The 17,912-nt window shown below is 37.7% G+C and overlaps 1 long non-coding RNA gene across 1 annotated transcript in view; it reads left to right on the top strand.

Moving 5' to 3' along the window:
• Positions 1-17,912, top strand: part of LOC125693850 (uncharacterized) — a 166,499-nt gene that overhangs the window by 302 nt on the left and 148,285 nt on the right. Inside the window, exon 2 of the long non-coding RNA XR_007377275.1 lies at positions 999-1,037. This is a non-coding gene — a long non-coding RNA (uncharacterized LOC125693850). The remainder of the gene's footprint in view (positions 1-998; positions 1,038-17,912) is intronic.

The raw sequence follows: 17,912 nt of genomic DNA, 5'->3' as shown, positions 1-17,912 counted from the left end.
CAGGTCAGCAAGATGTGAGGTGCTCTTGAGTGCTAGTTCTCTGCTCAAAGCAGGTTCAGATTAAATCAGGTAACTCAGGACTGGTGCTATTGTTTTGAATATCTGCAGAGTTAGGAACTTACACAATTTCTCTGGGATGTGTATTAGCATTTTGTTATCTGTGTGTTTCTTTATTAAGGATATTTGATTTTGATATCCCTTGTTGCAACTTGCTGGCCATCATCTCTCAAGCATTCATTTATGCACCTCTGAGAAGAATTGCTCTTACAGAGCTTCAGAACTTTCAAGAAATGCTGTTCTGTCTTTAGTTGTTCCTTGATATTTTTTTTAATATATTTTTTAGCATTTTAATTAACTTCATCTGATGTTGATGTAACAGTGGTAAACAGACTCTTATACTAATGTGTAAGAATCAGTTGGCTTTCTTATTTCAGCATGTGCAGTGTGGGTATATTTGGGCTCTGTAAAATGTATACTTTGGATCTGATAATCACACTTTCAGAAGCTGTTTTATGGAGGATAGTTGTTTTCCTTGGTAGATCATACCTTCTGCTGCAGAAACTCATGGTACCTCTTGTACATCATCTCATCAAAGCTGCATGTGCTTTCCTTGAGACAATGGCTGAACATCATAAACCTTCATTTTCATGGTTTGCATGGGCTCAGAGCAGCACAGGGGTTCTGAGCTCTAGTTTATGCTGATTGTCCATAATGTGTCTGAAGCTTATCTTTCTATACCTCATTGACTCGGAGTGTATGTATTTGTATAATATGAGAACTATAAATGGAAGGAATGTGCCTATTATCGAGCAAGAAATGGATTTTCTTATGGTGATTAGACATTCATTTTTCATTATTAATTTGGCCTTGTTGTCCCTTCCCCCTGCCAGGAGGATTGTACTAGAAAGTTTTTGACTGTATATGTGATTGAAAAAGAAAAAGCTTTATTACTAAGTCTTTTTTGTTAAGTCTGTTTTGTTTCTTCTGTTTTGTTTCAGTGTTCTCATAGAAGACAATTGATGTGAAGTACAGCATTGGTAAGTCACGTGACTGGTTACTTGTGAAAAAACTGGAATAAATATGAATTTATTGATGTGAAATCAATAAATTGAGATCAAGAAAACAAAATTTAGGAATACTCTAGTAAAATGGCCTCAAGTTTCACCAGGGAGGATAGAGATTGTATATTGGGAGTAATTTCTTCTCAGAAAAGATGGTTAGGCAGTGAAATGGGCAGTTGAAGGTAATGGTGGAGAAAGTATCCCTGGAGGTGATGAAGAACCATGTGAGTTGAGGCTCTTTGAGATATGGTTTAATGATGGACTTGGTAGTATAATATGGTGGTTGGACTTGATGATCTTAAGTCTCCTTTTCAGCTTAAGTATTTCTGTGCTTTTAAAATGGCAGATACAGCTGTGCAGTGTTTTCTCAAACACTGTAAGTTATTCTAATTCTGATGACTAGTTCCAAAGCAGAAAACTGTATTAGGTTACATAGAAAAACAACTTATTTCTCTATCACGAATCTTTTTATCAAAACACAAGGACTTGAGGTCTATAAGTAACAGCCTCATGTGCCAGGTAAATTTCAACCTGTTTCCTTGGTTCTTGGCTGTGAATTCTCTTCTGTGATTGCCTACTTTCCTATCTTCTCCAGTCAGTTGTCTTCTGCTGTGGACAAATGGAAAGAGTATTCTCTTCTATTTTCAGTATAAACAAGGGAATGGATTAGTTCTTGTTTGAAAGAGAATGTTCCTCTAATTTGGGATTAATAAGATAAGTTGCTTGAGAAGATGTAGCTTGCATTTTTTTGATATGATATTTTATGAAGTGATTTTAACTATGTATTGCAGAGGAATGCAGAAGAGTACAGAAAAGTAAGTAGCTGTTCATATTAGTAGTTTATCAACAATCTTTTGATTCACACTAGTATGGCTTGAGATTTTCCTCTAACCCTCACTTATTCTTGCCAGAAGTATATTAATAGGTTAAAAATACCTTACTGTCAGAATGAACTGTCAAAAATTAATGCTGGACCCTATGCTAAAAGGAACTTTCACTAACATCAGACACAGTCCACCTGGGAGGACGCTATTACTAGCTGCTTATAATTATGCATGTTAATCCTCTCATGAATGTCACATAGCAAACTGCAGCTTCTGTTATCTTTTGCCTTCCTCTTGTCATCCTTCTTGTCCAACCAATTTTTGACTCTACTGAAGTTTCTCCTTTGAAGTGGGTTTATTCTTTTCAGCTCTAGCCCAGGCTTTTCTGCACATGCATCTCCCAGCTGCATTCCATAGGTGTATGTTCCAGATGCATGTAAGGACCAAACAATTACTGTGTATGGGAATACATCTGGAAAAGGGAAATACCTCCTTGTTATCATATGGATGTTCACTGTGGGTGAGGAACTGCTGTAAGGAGTTGTAGCAAGAAGCAAAGTAAACTATTTTAAGCTGTTTTCTTTTACTTTTGCCCTGAAAAACTAGGAGTTTTAAGCATACATTCAAGACATTAGCAGCTGCTTGTCTGAAGTACTGTGCTCAGTATTTTATTATAGTATTGTGCACAAGCTGTGAAGCGGGCCAGCACTGATTCAGGATTTTGCATCCATTTACGTGGATTCTCTGCCTTCTGACATGCTTTGCTTTGATATCATTTTTATGGTGATCTGTTTTTCAGTTAGTTCAGGACTAAATTCAGTTCTGGTGGATAAGATTCAGGATGAGAGATTGTTCCTCTTTCCCATAGGAGAGATCTGCTCTGCTCACTTGGTTTTCATAAGGTCTGGATTTAGAAGGGGCATGGGGATGCTTAATCTGGGCAGATGGAGGAGTTACAGTTCTAGTTCTATCTTCATTCCTGTGTAAATCCATTCCAATATAAAGTTGTTAACCAAAAAGCAGCCGTTACATTGCTAATATTTAAGTACATTGGACAAATGACTGTAAAGCAGCCCATAACTGTTTTCTAGTTCTGCCTCACTTGCATATTAAAATCATCTTTGATAGTCTCAATGTCATAGTTGTGAAAAGTAGCCTGATTCTGTTGTCTCTATTAAATGCTTCTGATTTAAGTGGCAGTAGGCTTTTTGCTACTCATCAGGCAGTTTACTAATTCAGAAAACTCCAGTCATCAAAGGCTCTTTCTTTGGTTGTAACACAATCATTGTGACAGTTCCAGGTAAGAGTATTTGGTGGAAATAGCTCAAGGGTTCATTCTTTCCAGAATATTTACTTTACCTGACATATCTTTCCTGGGTGTCACAGTAATTAGTCGTCTGTATATTATTTGAGGGAAGCTGAGGTATATTATTCTTTCTGTATAAGAAACAGCTAGGGGGTGTGTAATGAAAACAAATAATAAAAGACCTTTCGTGTTGAAGACAACTTGCTAGTAAAGACAGTGCTTGCTCGAAATAGAACTGTGTATGCATGTATACTTTATGTAGGTCAGAGAACATTGGTTTCCTTCAAGATTACCTGAAAATTTTTACTTAAACTAGTGTAAATGATCTCTAGCACATATACATATGAATCTTAATAGACTAATTATTTGGGCTGAAATTTTTCTTGAATTTTGTATCTCCTGTGTTATTGGAAATGCCTAAAAATCTACTGTCAAAACACGATCTGTCCTTGAAGTACTAGTTCTTCTTGAGAAAGATTATATTGTTTGTTTTTTTTCCGTGAGCTTAGATGACAGAGATCTGTCCGGTGACTCTAAGTGTTACTTAGTGAGCCATGGAGTCATCAGTGTGATTCTGGCATTTGTGGAGAGCTGGATAAATCTGAATTCTTAAGAACTTGATAATCTACAAATATAAAAGTGAAATTTAAAATCAGGGTGAAATCCTGGATAAAGCACTCAATAAGCAGTTCAAATATCTCAACAATTTTTCCTTTTCAGTGTGTGCCTTCAGGCTCTTCTAATTGCATGCTTTTCAAAACTTGCTCCAGAGACAGCATTATTAATTTCTTCCTAGATTTTAATACAGTACTCAACACTACAGTCCTTAACAAACCATTAATGAAGTTATTTTCATAACACCCTGGTGAAATGAGGAGGAATTATTGTCCTCATTTGACAGATGGAGATCGGGACATAGCAATTCAAGGTTGAAAGTACCTACTAATTTGGGAACCCAGTCTGAGACATCCTGCTTCAGCCTCTTTCAGAACACTTAACATCAGGCAGTGTGCTGAATGCACAACTTCCTTTAACTTCAGCTGCCTTTGGTGGGTAATCAGCACTTGGAGCAAGCCAGAGGTCAGGTTTCAAGTCAGGCACTGAAGCACATGAGGAGCACAACTATGTGTGAAAATACTGGGTTTTAAGACTCTTATCCCTTATCTGATAGTCTGTCCTGTGATAGCAGTATAGGCTTCAAACCCAAGGCAACTTTTAAACTACCTTAAATAGGAAGCCTTTTTTACTTCCCCTTTCTCCCTGCATTCCTCAGTTGCTACATAGCTCTGAACTTGGCAATGTGCAGAGTGCTTCTCTTCATCAGGTAGTACCCTCCTGACCTGCATGGGTACATCCCAAAGGCATGTCCATGCCATGTGCTGAATCAGTTATGGCCTTGGTGGAAAACTCAGTTTGTGACTGTGTAACTAAGTCCATTTGGTGCTGTGTTTCCCCAAGCGCTTGTTCTGACTTTGATCACAAGCAACTGAAGCCTGAGGTGTATCAAATGGGGCTAACTGCAGAGTACTAATGAGATGATAAGCATATAATAAAATGGCTCTGCATATGTTTCTGTAGGCAGATATAATTTGAGCTGTAAAGATTTAGTGCTTACTTTACTATTTCCTCTCATTCCCTGTCACTTATCCCTTATTTTATACTTGCATCCAAACTACTGTAAGGTGGGGACTACTGTTTTCTTTTTTGTATAAAACTTTGTGTAGTGTTGCCTTGATCAAAGAACCTCATCTTCCCCGACAGAATGAATAATGTGAACCAAATAGTTCTTCTATATTCTAATAAAAAGTCTCTCAACTACTTAATTAAAATGCTTGTTATAGAGACTGACCTCAGAGCTAGTGATCACTGACAGTTTGCTATGTGAATTGCCCACCTAGAATGTTCAGGGAGAACTGCAATTTGTTCACTAACTTTTGTTTCTCTTAAGTGAATTTAATGTGTTTTATACTTTTCAATTTACTGAAGTGCTAGTAGTTTATTAAAACAGAACATTAACTTGACCTGTATACCTATGTCACAGGACTGTTGTGAAGATTATTAATTAGATAATGTTTGTAAAGCACGTTTTATAAGTGAGAAGTGCTATAAAGTCTAAGTATTATTATTGCAGTGTGATAGAGATCACAAAACACAAGTGAATTAGCTGTAGGTTTAATCCTTATAAGGCAAAGCATACCAGGGGCAAAATAACATTGCAGTTATTTTTCTTACATCCAGCACTTCATTAACTACCACATACGGTTATATAACTCTGTGAGAGTCTAACTTAGTAAAGTTTATAATCATAGCAGGAAAAGTTCTCACGGGTTTTGTAGCAAGACTTGTACGTACAGCCCTTAAGGTCATACAGAGTTCCTCCAGCTATGCAGTGCTGGTGACTCCAGCTGCATGCAGGGACATCATTGTGTGCTTTGGCTCTCTCAAAGTTAACCCCTCTTTGCAGGAGTGATTCTATGTTAAATAATAAATGTAGGTCTGCAAATTGGCCTTATGCCATTGAATGATTATGGTTATCTATATCTTAAAATTTTTCTGTGCTTTGTCTTGCCAACTTTCTTCTGCAGCTTGTGTTTCTTTCTTTGCTTTTACTGAAGATGTGAAAGATGCACCTGAGTAAATAAACTTGATTTGAGCCAGAAAACTACAAATGGCCTACAGGCAAGCTCAGGTGTGAGCAGGGTTGCTGAGGTTGCTGCATGAGGCTTGCTCAGGGGTGGCTAAGATGGCCTCCTGTGGAAAAGCTGGGAGGGTACAGGTGGTTTGATTGCAAGCAGAAGCCCCATGTCTCTGTGCATGGATTCTGGTGATTTGGGGATGTGAGTGTGAGGGGTGCCAGAATGAAAAGTAGTTAAATAGGAAGAAGGTTAGGTTTAGGGATCTACTGATATCTTTCTGTTAATACTTGGGCTTTTGTGTATGGGTACAATTCCTGTGTGGGTGATGCAATGACAAACATGAGCTTTCTCTCAGTAGAGAAAAGAGAAGTTGCACTCCATTTAAATTGGAACCAGCTGATGCCAAAAGCCAACTGGACGGGGAGGGGATTATTTATAGTCAAACCAGTGAGGGGAGGATTATTTATGGCCAAACTTGGAAGCAAGGCATCAGGTGGTGAGGAGCCCTTGGGTCAGACAAAGACATCTGCTAGGAATGTCAGCAATACAAAGGTAACCCTTTATCCAATGGTAAATGATAGGACAGAAATTACAGCTGACCTGGAGGGAGAAAGGTTGCAGAGGCATGTTTGAGGGAAATAACAATGTGTCAGACAAAGGAATTAACTGAAAGTAGGCATGTTGCCAAAAATAATATCTATATACCAATGAGAGACTTAAAGTCAGAAATAGGTGAACTATGGGACTAGGGGTGGGAGAGGACTGACTTTCACTAAGTGTAACTTAAACCGGATGAGATGGATGCAGTACTGAAGTACATAATTATTAGCTGGACAGAACAGATCAGCCACTGGAGTACTTTGGTACATGCTTATGAACTACGTGGAACAGAACTGCCATTAGAAGGATTTTGTGTAGTAGCATTCCAGGTGCTTTTCTCTTGGCAAGTCAGATAATATTTTAGTGTAAAGATGTGGTAACTTGATGGTGATTTAAACTTCCTTTCTTCTAGTACTAGTAGTTCTTTCTTCTAGTACTTCTAGTAGTTCTTCTAGTGTCTTAAATGTTTACAGTGCATTCTGAGCTTCATTAAGTTGTCATTTTTATTTAATGATATTCCAGTTTGTGCTATCTGTTGCTACTCAAGAAAAAGATGCTGAAGACCTAATTCTTAATCTCACTAATGCTAAAATTACTATGGTGTTATGTAGCATCTGTAGAAATGTGCAGAGGCCTACTATGCAAGTTTAAAGAACGGTTGCTGTTAATGAGAGTCAGTCCCTGAGTGTGTAATTGTGAAGATGAAAGAGGTAACGGACTCTCGTAAAACAGTAATGGGTTTTATCTAACTGTATATAAATAGCTGTTTGTGACAATAGGGTAAGGTTCAGAGAACCAATTTATTGACAGCTGAGACTTTGTAGATAAGCTGGCTTTGAAAGGCACAAGAGGAGAGCATCCTCAGTCATACATGATAAGCATGAAATATGAAACTGGTCAAACAAAATGTTATGCATCTCATGGCAATGAGTTCTGTATGGTAATTATGTGCTTCAGATGATTGAAAAGATCAGATGTTTGTCTGGAAAAGGAGAAAACAAATTTTGTTGAGCCAAATCTCAATGTCAGTAAGCTAAGACAAAACTTATAGCCTCTGGGCATGAGCAAAGTATGTGTGGGATGGGGTTCCAAGGGAACTCTTATTATGTAATTTTCCTCTTTAAGTTTTGTAGCAATGGGTACTGATGCAATAAGATCTGCTGAGGAACTGTTCCTTTGCAACTGTGCTTGTGTAGGAAGGGAGGATGGGGGTGGCAAAAGCATGTGCTGCCATTCAGTTCATTTAAACAGTTTCAGAGAGCACAGGTAATATCTTTTACTGTAGCTGACTTTAAGTTTTGGCTCCTCAGCTTTATGGAAGTATAGTGAAGTTATCCTCAGATCCCAGCCTCACACAGATAAGCCAGCAATGAATTCTGTGCAATGAGGAGTCCTAGACAATTTTTCTGCCACCTCACTGCTTTTTTTTTTTTTTTTCAAATCTTAAAATTGCAAAATTATTTTGAAATGCACGAGTACATAGATCCTACTCAAAAGTACTGATTCCTCACACCAAAGCATCTATGGCACCTGCAGAGGTGGCAGTAAGTGCCAGGTCTGCTTCCCCCTGCTCCCAGTGCAGCCCAAGCCCACACAGCAGGTGTACCTGCAGCCCTGCCCTGCATTCAAGCGGGGCTGCGTGTGTCCCTAAGGTGCTTGCCTCTCCTCGACTTTGTTCTGCATAGCAAGATAGAAAACCTTTCCCAGCCTGAAGTGAGGGAATCTTACCATCAACAAAAATGGCAGTGAACTGCCACTAGTGTGTCATTTCCAAGGTAACATGTTTAATCCTGTCTTCCTCTATTGCTTTACCTGATGGCTGCTGCTCTAAGCATTGAAGTCATGGAAGGATGGCAATATAGGATGAAAAGCACAGTAGCCACACCATAAGTACTGTGGATTTGAGTAAGAAATTGTTTTTGCACTGCCTCTTTTTCGTACTTTGAATCATGAAAAGTAGTCAGCTAATTACCTTCCATGGTTACTGCTATTGTAATATGTGTCTGTTTGAAGTGCAGAGATAATCATCGATTGTACACTTTTGACTACACTATTACTGGTTACAATACCTACATTGTGTTTACATTTTTGCTTTATAACACTTAGCTATTGTGGTTTTAACACATAGTAATTCAGTGAATACTGACTCCATGCAATGCCCTTGCCATTTCACTTTGTGGTATTAAGTGTTGTTTTTCTGGGAAGGTCTTGAAATGTGGGGCATTATGTATGAGTTATGCTAATTTGTTAGGGCAATGAATACATTAATTTCATTAGTAAATGGCCTCAAAGCAATAATTACCAGTGTAGGTGTGTCAGAAATGATCATGTTCAGTTTTGCCAGTTAATTATTAAGATTTTGTTCTAAGGGACCAAGATTTGACATCCAGCTTCAATTTAGCCATAAATGAAAGTCTGAAGTGTATCAAGCTGAAGAAATCTAGCTGAGAACTTGTTTTGCTCTTAGAAATTTTTACCTTTTCTCCAATTGCCTGTCAATAAACTGCCAAAATAATTAGTGCTAGTGATAGGAGGCTTATACTGTACTTCCCAAAAAGGCACAATCATAATGAAAATAGCAATTGCACTTTCTAATTCCTCTCATTTTGCCTCGTGTTACAGAATGTTGATACTCTATGATAGTTTTACTTGCTAGTGCAGTACTTGAAATGGCTTCAGTTTATTGTTAAAGCTGAAGTTTTTTATTGTTATTTTTTTCTTAATGCAGTTTACTTCTAGTGGTCTAATTAGGTTTCTAAGTAATATCCATGAACTTCTTTAGCTTTACATGGCCAATACTGCAAAGGAGACAAATAGAGGCACCTGTGCACCTGAATTAATTTCCATGTGTGACTTTTTTTTAATTATAGTGGACCTGTTTAGAGCACCTAATAAACTACTGTTCAGTAATATGCTTTTAAGCACCTTATGACTGTATTTTTTTTCCAAAGAGAACTTAGGAAGTTGTGCACTTGAACTGAGATAAATTTGGAGGACTGTTGTTATTTTAATAATGAATAATGTTTTTGTCTGTGGTCTGCTTTGTCCTTCTCTATGTGCCTCCTTTATTTTACAGAGATCCTGTGTTCTCTTCATAGAAGTTATGGCTTCTTTCAATATATATTTAGTTTTAATTGCAAGGCAGAATACTTCAGATCACTGTAGAATAATGCTTTAAAAAAAAAAAAAGTGTAGGACACTAGCCAAGCTCACCAGATTCAGTGCAGAGGTCATCTTTTATCCAGTCTACATATAATCTGCAGATTTTGCTTCTTGACCTTATTTTGTAACAGCAAGTAGAGCTGGTGGATAATATTACATACAGCTCCTTAGATTTACAGATACAAAGAGAGGGTGTCTAATTATCTATCTTCTTTAGCATGATTGATAACTTTCCATTAGTTGAGCTGGTCTTCAGTTTGCTTTGGGACCAATATAAGCAAATGTAACTCATCTCACAGTGAGTTCTGGCATGAGTATGGGCAGCCTGGTTAATTTAACTTTCTTGTTGATCTTCTAACTGTGCAGCGAAAAATCAAGAACAGTGTGTGATGTTATTACAGTCATTACAGGCCCAAGATGCCTGATCCTTTTGCAGTTTCTAGATGGCTTTTTTTCTGCACGGCTGTGGGTTTTTTAAAGCTGTTCCAGTATGTTTAGGGACTGAGAAACCAGGGGAAGGAGTTCCCTTCTGTCTCAAATTGTTCCCTTTTCCCAAGATATTGTGAGAAAATGAGTCCTCCTTGTTTACTAGGCAATTAAGTAGAATGTATTGGCACTTAGTGTTCAAACATATCTAGAGTGGCGCAAATCTATCAGAAGAATTTAGGATTACTATTCACCACAGAGGTTTTGGAATATGAAGTAAAATGTAGACAAAATCCTTTCTTATATTTTATTCCTGAAAGATAAATCCCCTGGGAAATCAAGTTTTGTAAAAAGCTGTCAGTGGAGAAGAATTTTTCTTTTTACCAGATGATTAAACACACTAGTGTTTCAGAGAATAGGTTGCCATGAAGTCTGTTACTTACCTGCATATTCATGTTTGTTTTTTGGTTGGTTTATTTTTGTTGTTACTAGTATTAATCTGAAGCATGTAAGGATTGCTTTATTACTTATGGCATAGTTTAATAAAAGTTTAGTGATGTAAAGGAGCTGGTTGCAAAGATGTTCTTGGCACATAAGCCCCCCCCAGAAACTCACAGAACCAAATGCTAAGTAAAATAAACAGCTTGACTTTCTACTGATGTTCTATAGCCACCTTAAGGGAAAGGTGGGGAGAAGGGCTATGTTGCCATGTGGATTTAATTCATGAACTTCCACTTGAAGTGCTCCAAAGCAATACAGTAGTTGAGCCAACTTTCCCTGCTAAATCACAAAAGAAGGTTTTTTTTAACCAAATACAGGGGATCAACTGCAGCTGCAAAGAGGAAATTTAGAATTATCATCATACCAGTATCAGAAGGTCCTTTATATTTATAGCTTCATAAAAGTTCACAGCTAGAATATTTGCTGCCAACTCATAAAAAACCTAATGAAAATATCTGCAGTTTTTTTCACAGACAGTGGCTTCTTAATCCCTTAAATCCTGATGAATTCTTGTATTCAAAACATTTGCGAAAGAGGAGAGTGAAGGACTTCTTGTTGCGTTCTTAGAGTAGGTCACACTTGAGCTTGTTACAGGACAAACTGCTGCAGTTTTACATGGGTAATATTGCCACATTCCAAATGTACCTGTTAACACCAAGAGAAATGTTTGGTGGTATTCAGTGTAAAAGAAGTTATGACAGTGTTCTGCTTCTGTAAAGGTAAATTTCTGCGTTGTTTAGGTAAACTTTACAACGTGGTTTAGAATCACAACAGTGGTTATTGCTTCAACATTAAGAACAACTGTAAGCAGTAAGTTTCTTTCAGATAAGTAGTAGTATTCAGTGATGAAAACCTAGTTTTAATGTACCTCGAAGGATGTTGTTACTCAATAAGTCACAAGTTCTGAGCCTTTGTGACTAAAAGCAGAAAGATTTTTATTTACATTCCAAAAACTATGAAAATGTATCTATTTTTCTCTCCAGCTGCAGTGGAAAAAAGCGTCCAAAAGAAAAGCTGATGATAGTGATGAATTAGGTGAATATTTCTCAGGATAACATGAGTTTGGGTGGCTCGTCCAGTTATTGATCATCTCCCCTTCTTCTGGATACTGTCATGAGTTTAACATCAAGGCTGCTCTGAAATTGTCACTTCTAGAAGATTATTCTGTTCCTTCTTCCTTGTGACCTGATCTAGTTGAAGACTTTCTCCCAGGGAAAGCATATACTGTCTGAAGTTTCACAAATGATCTTGGTACACATTTTTTTTTTTAAATTAAGCTTGGAAATATCTGTGAAAACTTATAGATAGAAATGTTCTGGGTTATAATGTGTCATTTGTTGCCATCAGAATAGGGAAAGCATATTTCACAAACAATGTTTCCGCTTGTATTACTGCAGAAGGATTTACCTCTCTGAAAGAGGAGCTTCCATAGTCAGAGGAACTAAACCGAGGTCATAGCATCGTTCTAATTTTGTATTTGAACATATAACTATGACTCCTTCTAAAAAGTAAAATTTCTGAGCTATGATTTGCTTAAGCATGGCACTTGTAACTAAGAGAAAATCACAATGAACTCTAAAGCTCTGTAAACAGCAATATCTTTTATGAACCGTGCTGAGTGAAAGTGTTTGAGTAGAGGGTAAGCTCTGTTATTTTCGCCATGCTGGCTCTTCAGCTTCCTTGAGCTTGTGAACAAGTATCTACATACTCATGAAAACTTACTGATTTTTTTTTTTTTTTTTTTTTTTTTTTCCTGCCAAAGAGTAACAGTGCAGTGGAACACAGTCTCTTCCATAGCTGTGAGAGACACACCTAACAGAGCTGAGCTATTCCCATTCTGGCTGTCCTCTCAACCCAAACTATTTTATCATTTTGCATGTGGTGTGCCTCAAGCTGTGAAGCTATTTGTTGAACTAGGCCATGTTACTTCTTGAGAGGAAGATAAATGTTCCATATTATCCTTAATTTCCATATAATTGTTTTAATCTTTGTTTCATAATAAATGTATAAAAATGCCCTGCAGCTACCTCTTTGTTTGGCATTGTAGGTGAACATTTCCATCCTGCTCAAACTCTAAATGAGACAAGTCTGCTTCTTTTTCCACTCACCTGAATGGTTCACAAGACACTCCAAAAATAATCAGCTGTTCTCACTGCAAAACTATACCTCTGCATGTGAAATTTGCAAGGCTGCATTTCTCATCTGTATCATTTTGGATATGTTTAGCAAAACAGATTAGGACTACCAACAGCTTTGGCTGGAGAGACATGCTGCTGCAAACTCCACAGAACGTTTGGCTGTCTCTCGACAATCATATGTTCTAAGCTAAAATGAAACGGGAGGAGTAAGGTGTAAGAAGGAACATCATACCTGAACCTTAGCAGTTGTGTCTTGCATTTTGACTGCGTGTTTATTCAAAAAATGTGAACAAGCAGTTTTTGGTAAAGAAAATAACAGTGTGCTGAAGTTCTGGTGGGGTCAAGATTTATGGGAAATGACATAAGAGTCCTGTATGGATTCCTTTCAGTTTGGCACTCTACGTAGATGTTTTATGCCCTGTTAATGACAACCTGTCTCACTTAGATCCTGGTGGCCAGCTCTCCTCAGCCTTCACTATATGACTCTTTAATTCCTATTTACATTTTCAGCAGTCTTCGTGTGAGGATGGTTACACCCAGAGGCTGTTCCATCCATACACCTGAACTTTGCTCACACAGGCTACAGGTGGGATTCCCTTGAGACTCAGCAGTTGAGGAGCATGCTTCAATTCTTCCACATCAGCCAAATAGTTAGAGATTTAGCAGAGCATATATCAGTAACTGGAGGAAGATCCCAGAGTTTTACTGTTTATTTCTGCAAAAGTTACAGCGGTGACAACTTATCTGAAGCACAACAAAGCATCATAATCTCATTGTAAGACATCTGTGGGATGCCATAAGAAGCCTAGAGATAGCGTAGTATTGCGCAGTATCTTTCCATAAAGGTATTGTTTGTTTTTGATGGGGAGTTGTAGAATTGCTGAAATTAGTGGAGTGAAAGGCTTTTCTGTGCTTGTCTAACAGAACTGAGAAATATGAAAGCTTCAAATAGCTCTTTTACAAGCTGCTTTCAAGCCTGAAATAGAGCCTAGTCTTGAGGGGAGGGGGAACAAGCATCCTGATTCCATCAGATGTCAATGTTTAGTTCTGTGGTCCCTTTAATAACAAGCCCAGTGGAAAAAAAAGGGAAAGTTGAATGAATACATTTTTTGACATTTTGTTTATTAGTATTTTATCTAGGCTAGTAGTAAATGAATAGACTTGTCAGCAGAAATCTCTTGGTGAAACAAATAAAGAATCTTAATAGGCAGAGAGAACAGAACTAACAGCAAATTGCTCACAAAGAGCTCTAATTTATTGGTTTCCTTTTCATGAAGATCCTGTTCTGGATTCTGGCTTTGCCAGAAGAAACAGCTGAATGACTCTATGAATTGTCAGAAAGAAACTGCTGTGAGAAAGGGGAAGACTTGAGGAAAGTCTATTGCTATTAACACTTTCCTCAAAATATTTTTTTACTATGAAGTAAAAAGTTTTCTTGGTTTGATTTAAGCAATTCTGTGGAAGTAAATTTTCTTTGAATTGAATTTCCTTTTCCATTGTTACACTCTGAACCTTTACTGCTATAAAGTGACTTTGTCAGCACCTAACTCCAAAGTAGACCCCTCAAAAAAATCAAAGAAGAGAAAAATGCAGAAGTATGGCTGTCTAAAACTTAAGATATTTTGAATTCAGTACTTCATTGGTATTTTTAGTATTCTATTGCAAACACTCCTGGCTTTCTGACGGAACGAAGAATGAAAAACAGGTTACACAATGTAAAAAGATTGAGGGGGGAGGATAGAACTGGTTCAATTATGTATTGCATGTTGTTTGTTTTTTTTTCTCCTCTATATTTTTAAGATGATTTTCTTCTATAAATCCACTATGGTAACTTCTGTTCCAATAAAACTTTGTTCAGTTTTTTATTCTACTGGAGATACAACCTTAGAAAACTAAACTGGTAGCAACTGAGGAAATGCAGTTTCTTCTGCCTTTCACTTTCTTTGTCTTAAGACTGACAGAAGAGCAACAAGACTTCAAGAATGTTGTATAACAAGGCTGTAGCTTTACATAATGTTTCAAGGAACTATCTGACAATAATTCATCCAGCACATATCATCCATCCTATCATAATCCACTTTGCCAAGGGCCTCTGTCGGCTTTCTACCTCATTAAGCAGGCACAGCACCTTTGTGGAGATTTCACTGCTCTCTCCTCATGTAAAGCAGAGGGGATTGACTTGACTTCTCACTGTTCAAGGGATTCAGAGCTTCAGTCTGTTCTTCAGCTCTTTTTAGTAGATGCTTTCCCTATGCAATTTTGATTCTGGCTTTCTAAATGGACAAGAAGCTGTTCCAAGAAATTCTCTACAAACAAGAATTTGCTGGATTGCAACCCTTCCTTTCTCCTCCTGAAAGAGGAAAGAAAAAGAATGTCTGTCATGTGCACTCACCATGAAGGTGTTTCTCTTCTCAGGTCTGCAGAGACTGTGTGCTGAGGGTTCTAGAGTACAGTAGCTATTGAAAACTGAGATATAAGCCAAGGATTGTAAGTTCTTTTGAGTTATTTGGAGGTAGGAGAGCTGGGAAAGGGAGAAAAAGACTTAGTGTGTACTGGGTCAGGATTTCTTCATGCTCTTCTCTGTTAGAACATACCAAGAGAACACTTAGTGCTGGTATCTCATAGTCTTTGGCAGTTTCAAAATTGGAACTATCTCAGCTCAGACAAAGCTTTTCCATTTCTTGGGCTCCCAGAATGGGTTGTAGCCTTCTACAAGACTTTGCATACCACTTTGAAAACTGGATATCTTTCAAAACAGTTGTTGTTACTGTTTTTGTTGGTTTTCTTTTCATGGAAATAGTTTTGATAAACTTTAATATTAGGATAATATTGTTTATCCACATTAACATCAAATTACTTTCATATTTCTAAATGAATATGAAACATTTAGTTCCTCTCAGTAAATTCATCTCTATAGTATAATTAAAAATAGACTTTTATACCAACTCTCACATGCATTTCTCAGTTTCTTCTGTCTGAAGGAAAAGAAAAATGTGAATGAAGTATTCAACTCTTTTTTTTCCTGCCTGGACACTTGTTTTGGTGTGAAGATATTCAAGAATTTGCTTTCTCAAGCTACTTTTCATAATATTTTATCGGATGGTCTTAATTTTCTGAACGGTGTTATCTTTTCAAGTTGGCATTAGTCTGGGCTGCAAGTTTGCACACAAGATTGAAGAACATAGCTTAGCAGTCTTTCTGCTTGTATGTGACATTGTTTTTCGGCTCTCTATGAACCCAAGAAACAATTCCTTACAAACAGATTTACTTGACCCTTCAGATGACTTTGCTCTCCTGTGTTTTTTTTTTTTCTTTTTCAACCATGAAAGATTTTTCTGCTGTGTTCTAAGATGCACTGAGGCATAAGCAAGCGCTGTTTTCTACGCATATTGGATATATGTATATATGATATATATGATTTTATTTTAAATTAAACATGATTTTAATTTAAACTGCAGTAGATGGGACATGGATGGGTTATCATTAGGAGTGGTGAGCGTGGAGGCTTTTGACTCAAGTAGACTGCCAGAGATGTGCTGTTTTCCTTTAAATTACCCAGCCAAAAGAGGCTGCATTGGAAGAGATGCTGAAGTGGGCGTCTATGGAAGAGCTGTGAAAGTCAGTCGCTTGGTATTTGAAAGTTATTGAGTTAGCAGTACTTCCTACTGGAATGCGAACAGCCTGGCAGGTTGTTTTCACGTTTCCGTTCTGTTTTTCTTGTCCTTAATCTAACCACAACTAATTGAATGAAAACCTAGACAGAAGTGAAGCAGTCTAGTTTCATCACTATGCATATGCAGACTTGTTGAAGCACATCCAAGTCATGATGCTGTCTGTCCCTTCCGTTTTACCGCTGACTTATTGCTTTTGTCAATAATCAATGCCTCTCTACAGGAGAGCCTTTTCAGGTCACTGTTTGCACCTGTGACATGCTCAGATGCTGTTTTATCAGCTTTCCCCAAACCACCTGTAAAGCTGGTGGGTTCTCCTTTCAGATTTTGAGCAGCCTGAGGCAATAATTATAGCACAACAAATAGAAAAGCACAATTACTGTTTTTTAATGTATCAGTAACATTCCATAACAGAAAATGCTATTGCTTGACTCCCTGCACATGGGTTTGATTGTTGCAACCCTGGGCACAAAGCCAGGGGGCCCTGATTTGCCCTGCAGTCTGCAGCTTGGTATATTTCACTAGCCCTGGGCAGGGAGGTCCTTGCTGATGCTTGCTCTGGGCAATGCTGGCAGCTGGATCTGGTGTGACCCTGTGGCCTGATCTAACTGCCTGCAATTTTTGTGCTCTTTTCTGATATATATCTTCTACATCACACTATACTGTAGAATGAAAGCCAATCCATATCTTTGCCTAGCTAAGCCATGCTGAAACTTGCCACCTACTGCCCATCACAGTGGTTGGCCCAGGATGCACCTTTACACAGAACTGTGGACAGCAGAGTAGAGCTTTGGCAGCTCAGTGTAATGATTCTGCAGAGGAAAACCTGCCAAATCTGGTGTTCTTCCTTGCTCTGAGGAGTCTAAATCTGTGAATCGGCACTTACACAGTGAATAAGAAGTGGAAAGATGCCCTAATTTCTTAATTCTTCTATATGAATGATGTAGGTCACAAGGAAAATCTTTTTTATGACCCACAATGTTGGGATTGTATCTATTTCAGAGCTCATTAAGTTTCGATAACTAAGGTGGTTTAATGACATGCAGTACTGTGTGTGTTTTTTTTCTTGCAGCCTGTATGTGTGTTTAACATAATGATGTTTTACACGTGCAATTCAAATAATAAATACTGGAAGCAAATTAACTTTTTTCTTTTCAATCAAAGAGCTTGTGACTATTGCAGTTTTAAAAGCAACTTTAGAGGGATTTTAAATTATTCTTCTCTTTTGTCTATAATACTTTCTCTCTAAAATCATACAAATCATAACTTGATAATGCATTACTATTTTATTTCCCTATCCCTATGCTGTGGAGCTTTCAGTTCAGTGTCAGTGAGCCACGTAAGCGAGGTTTTCTCACCCTGATACCCAGAATTGTGCTATAGTTAGTGTGACTGAAGATTTGAGTAGGAAATACTGTATAACATAAGGTGGTGTTCTTAATGCCCTTCTACTAGAGACAGTGATGAAATAATTTATGCCCTTACCAACTCCAGCAAGGAGATGTGGAATTAAAAAGAACTGTAAAACACAAAAACTCTAGACCTGTATGTGATTACTCGTATTAAATGAAAGTAAACTATATTGCT

This window comes from Lagopus muta, chromosome 5, assembly GCF_023343835.1.
Source record: "Lagopus muta isolate bLagMut1 chromosome 5, bLagMut1 primary, whole genome shotgun sequence".
NCBI lineage: Eukaryota > Metazoa > Chordata > Aves > Galliformes > Phasianidae > Lagopus > Lagopus muta.
Note: the sequence above shows the minus strand (reverse complement) of the source record. Positions and strands in the feature narration are given on the sequence as shown.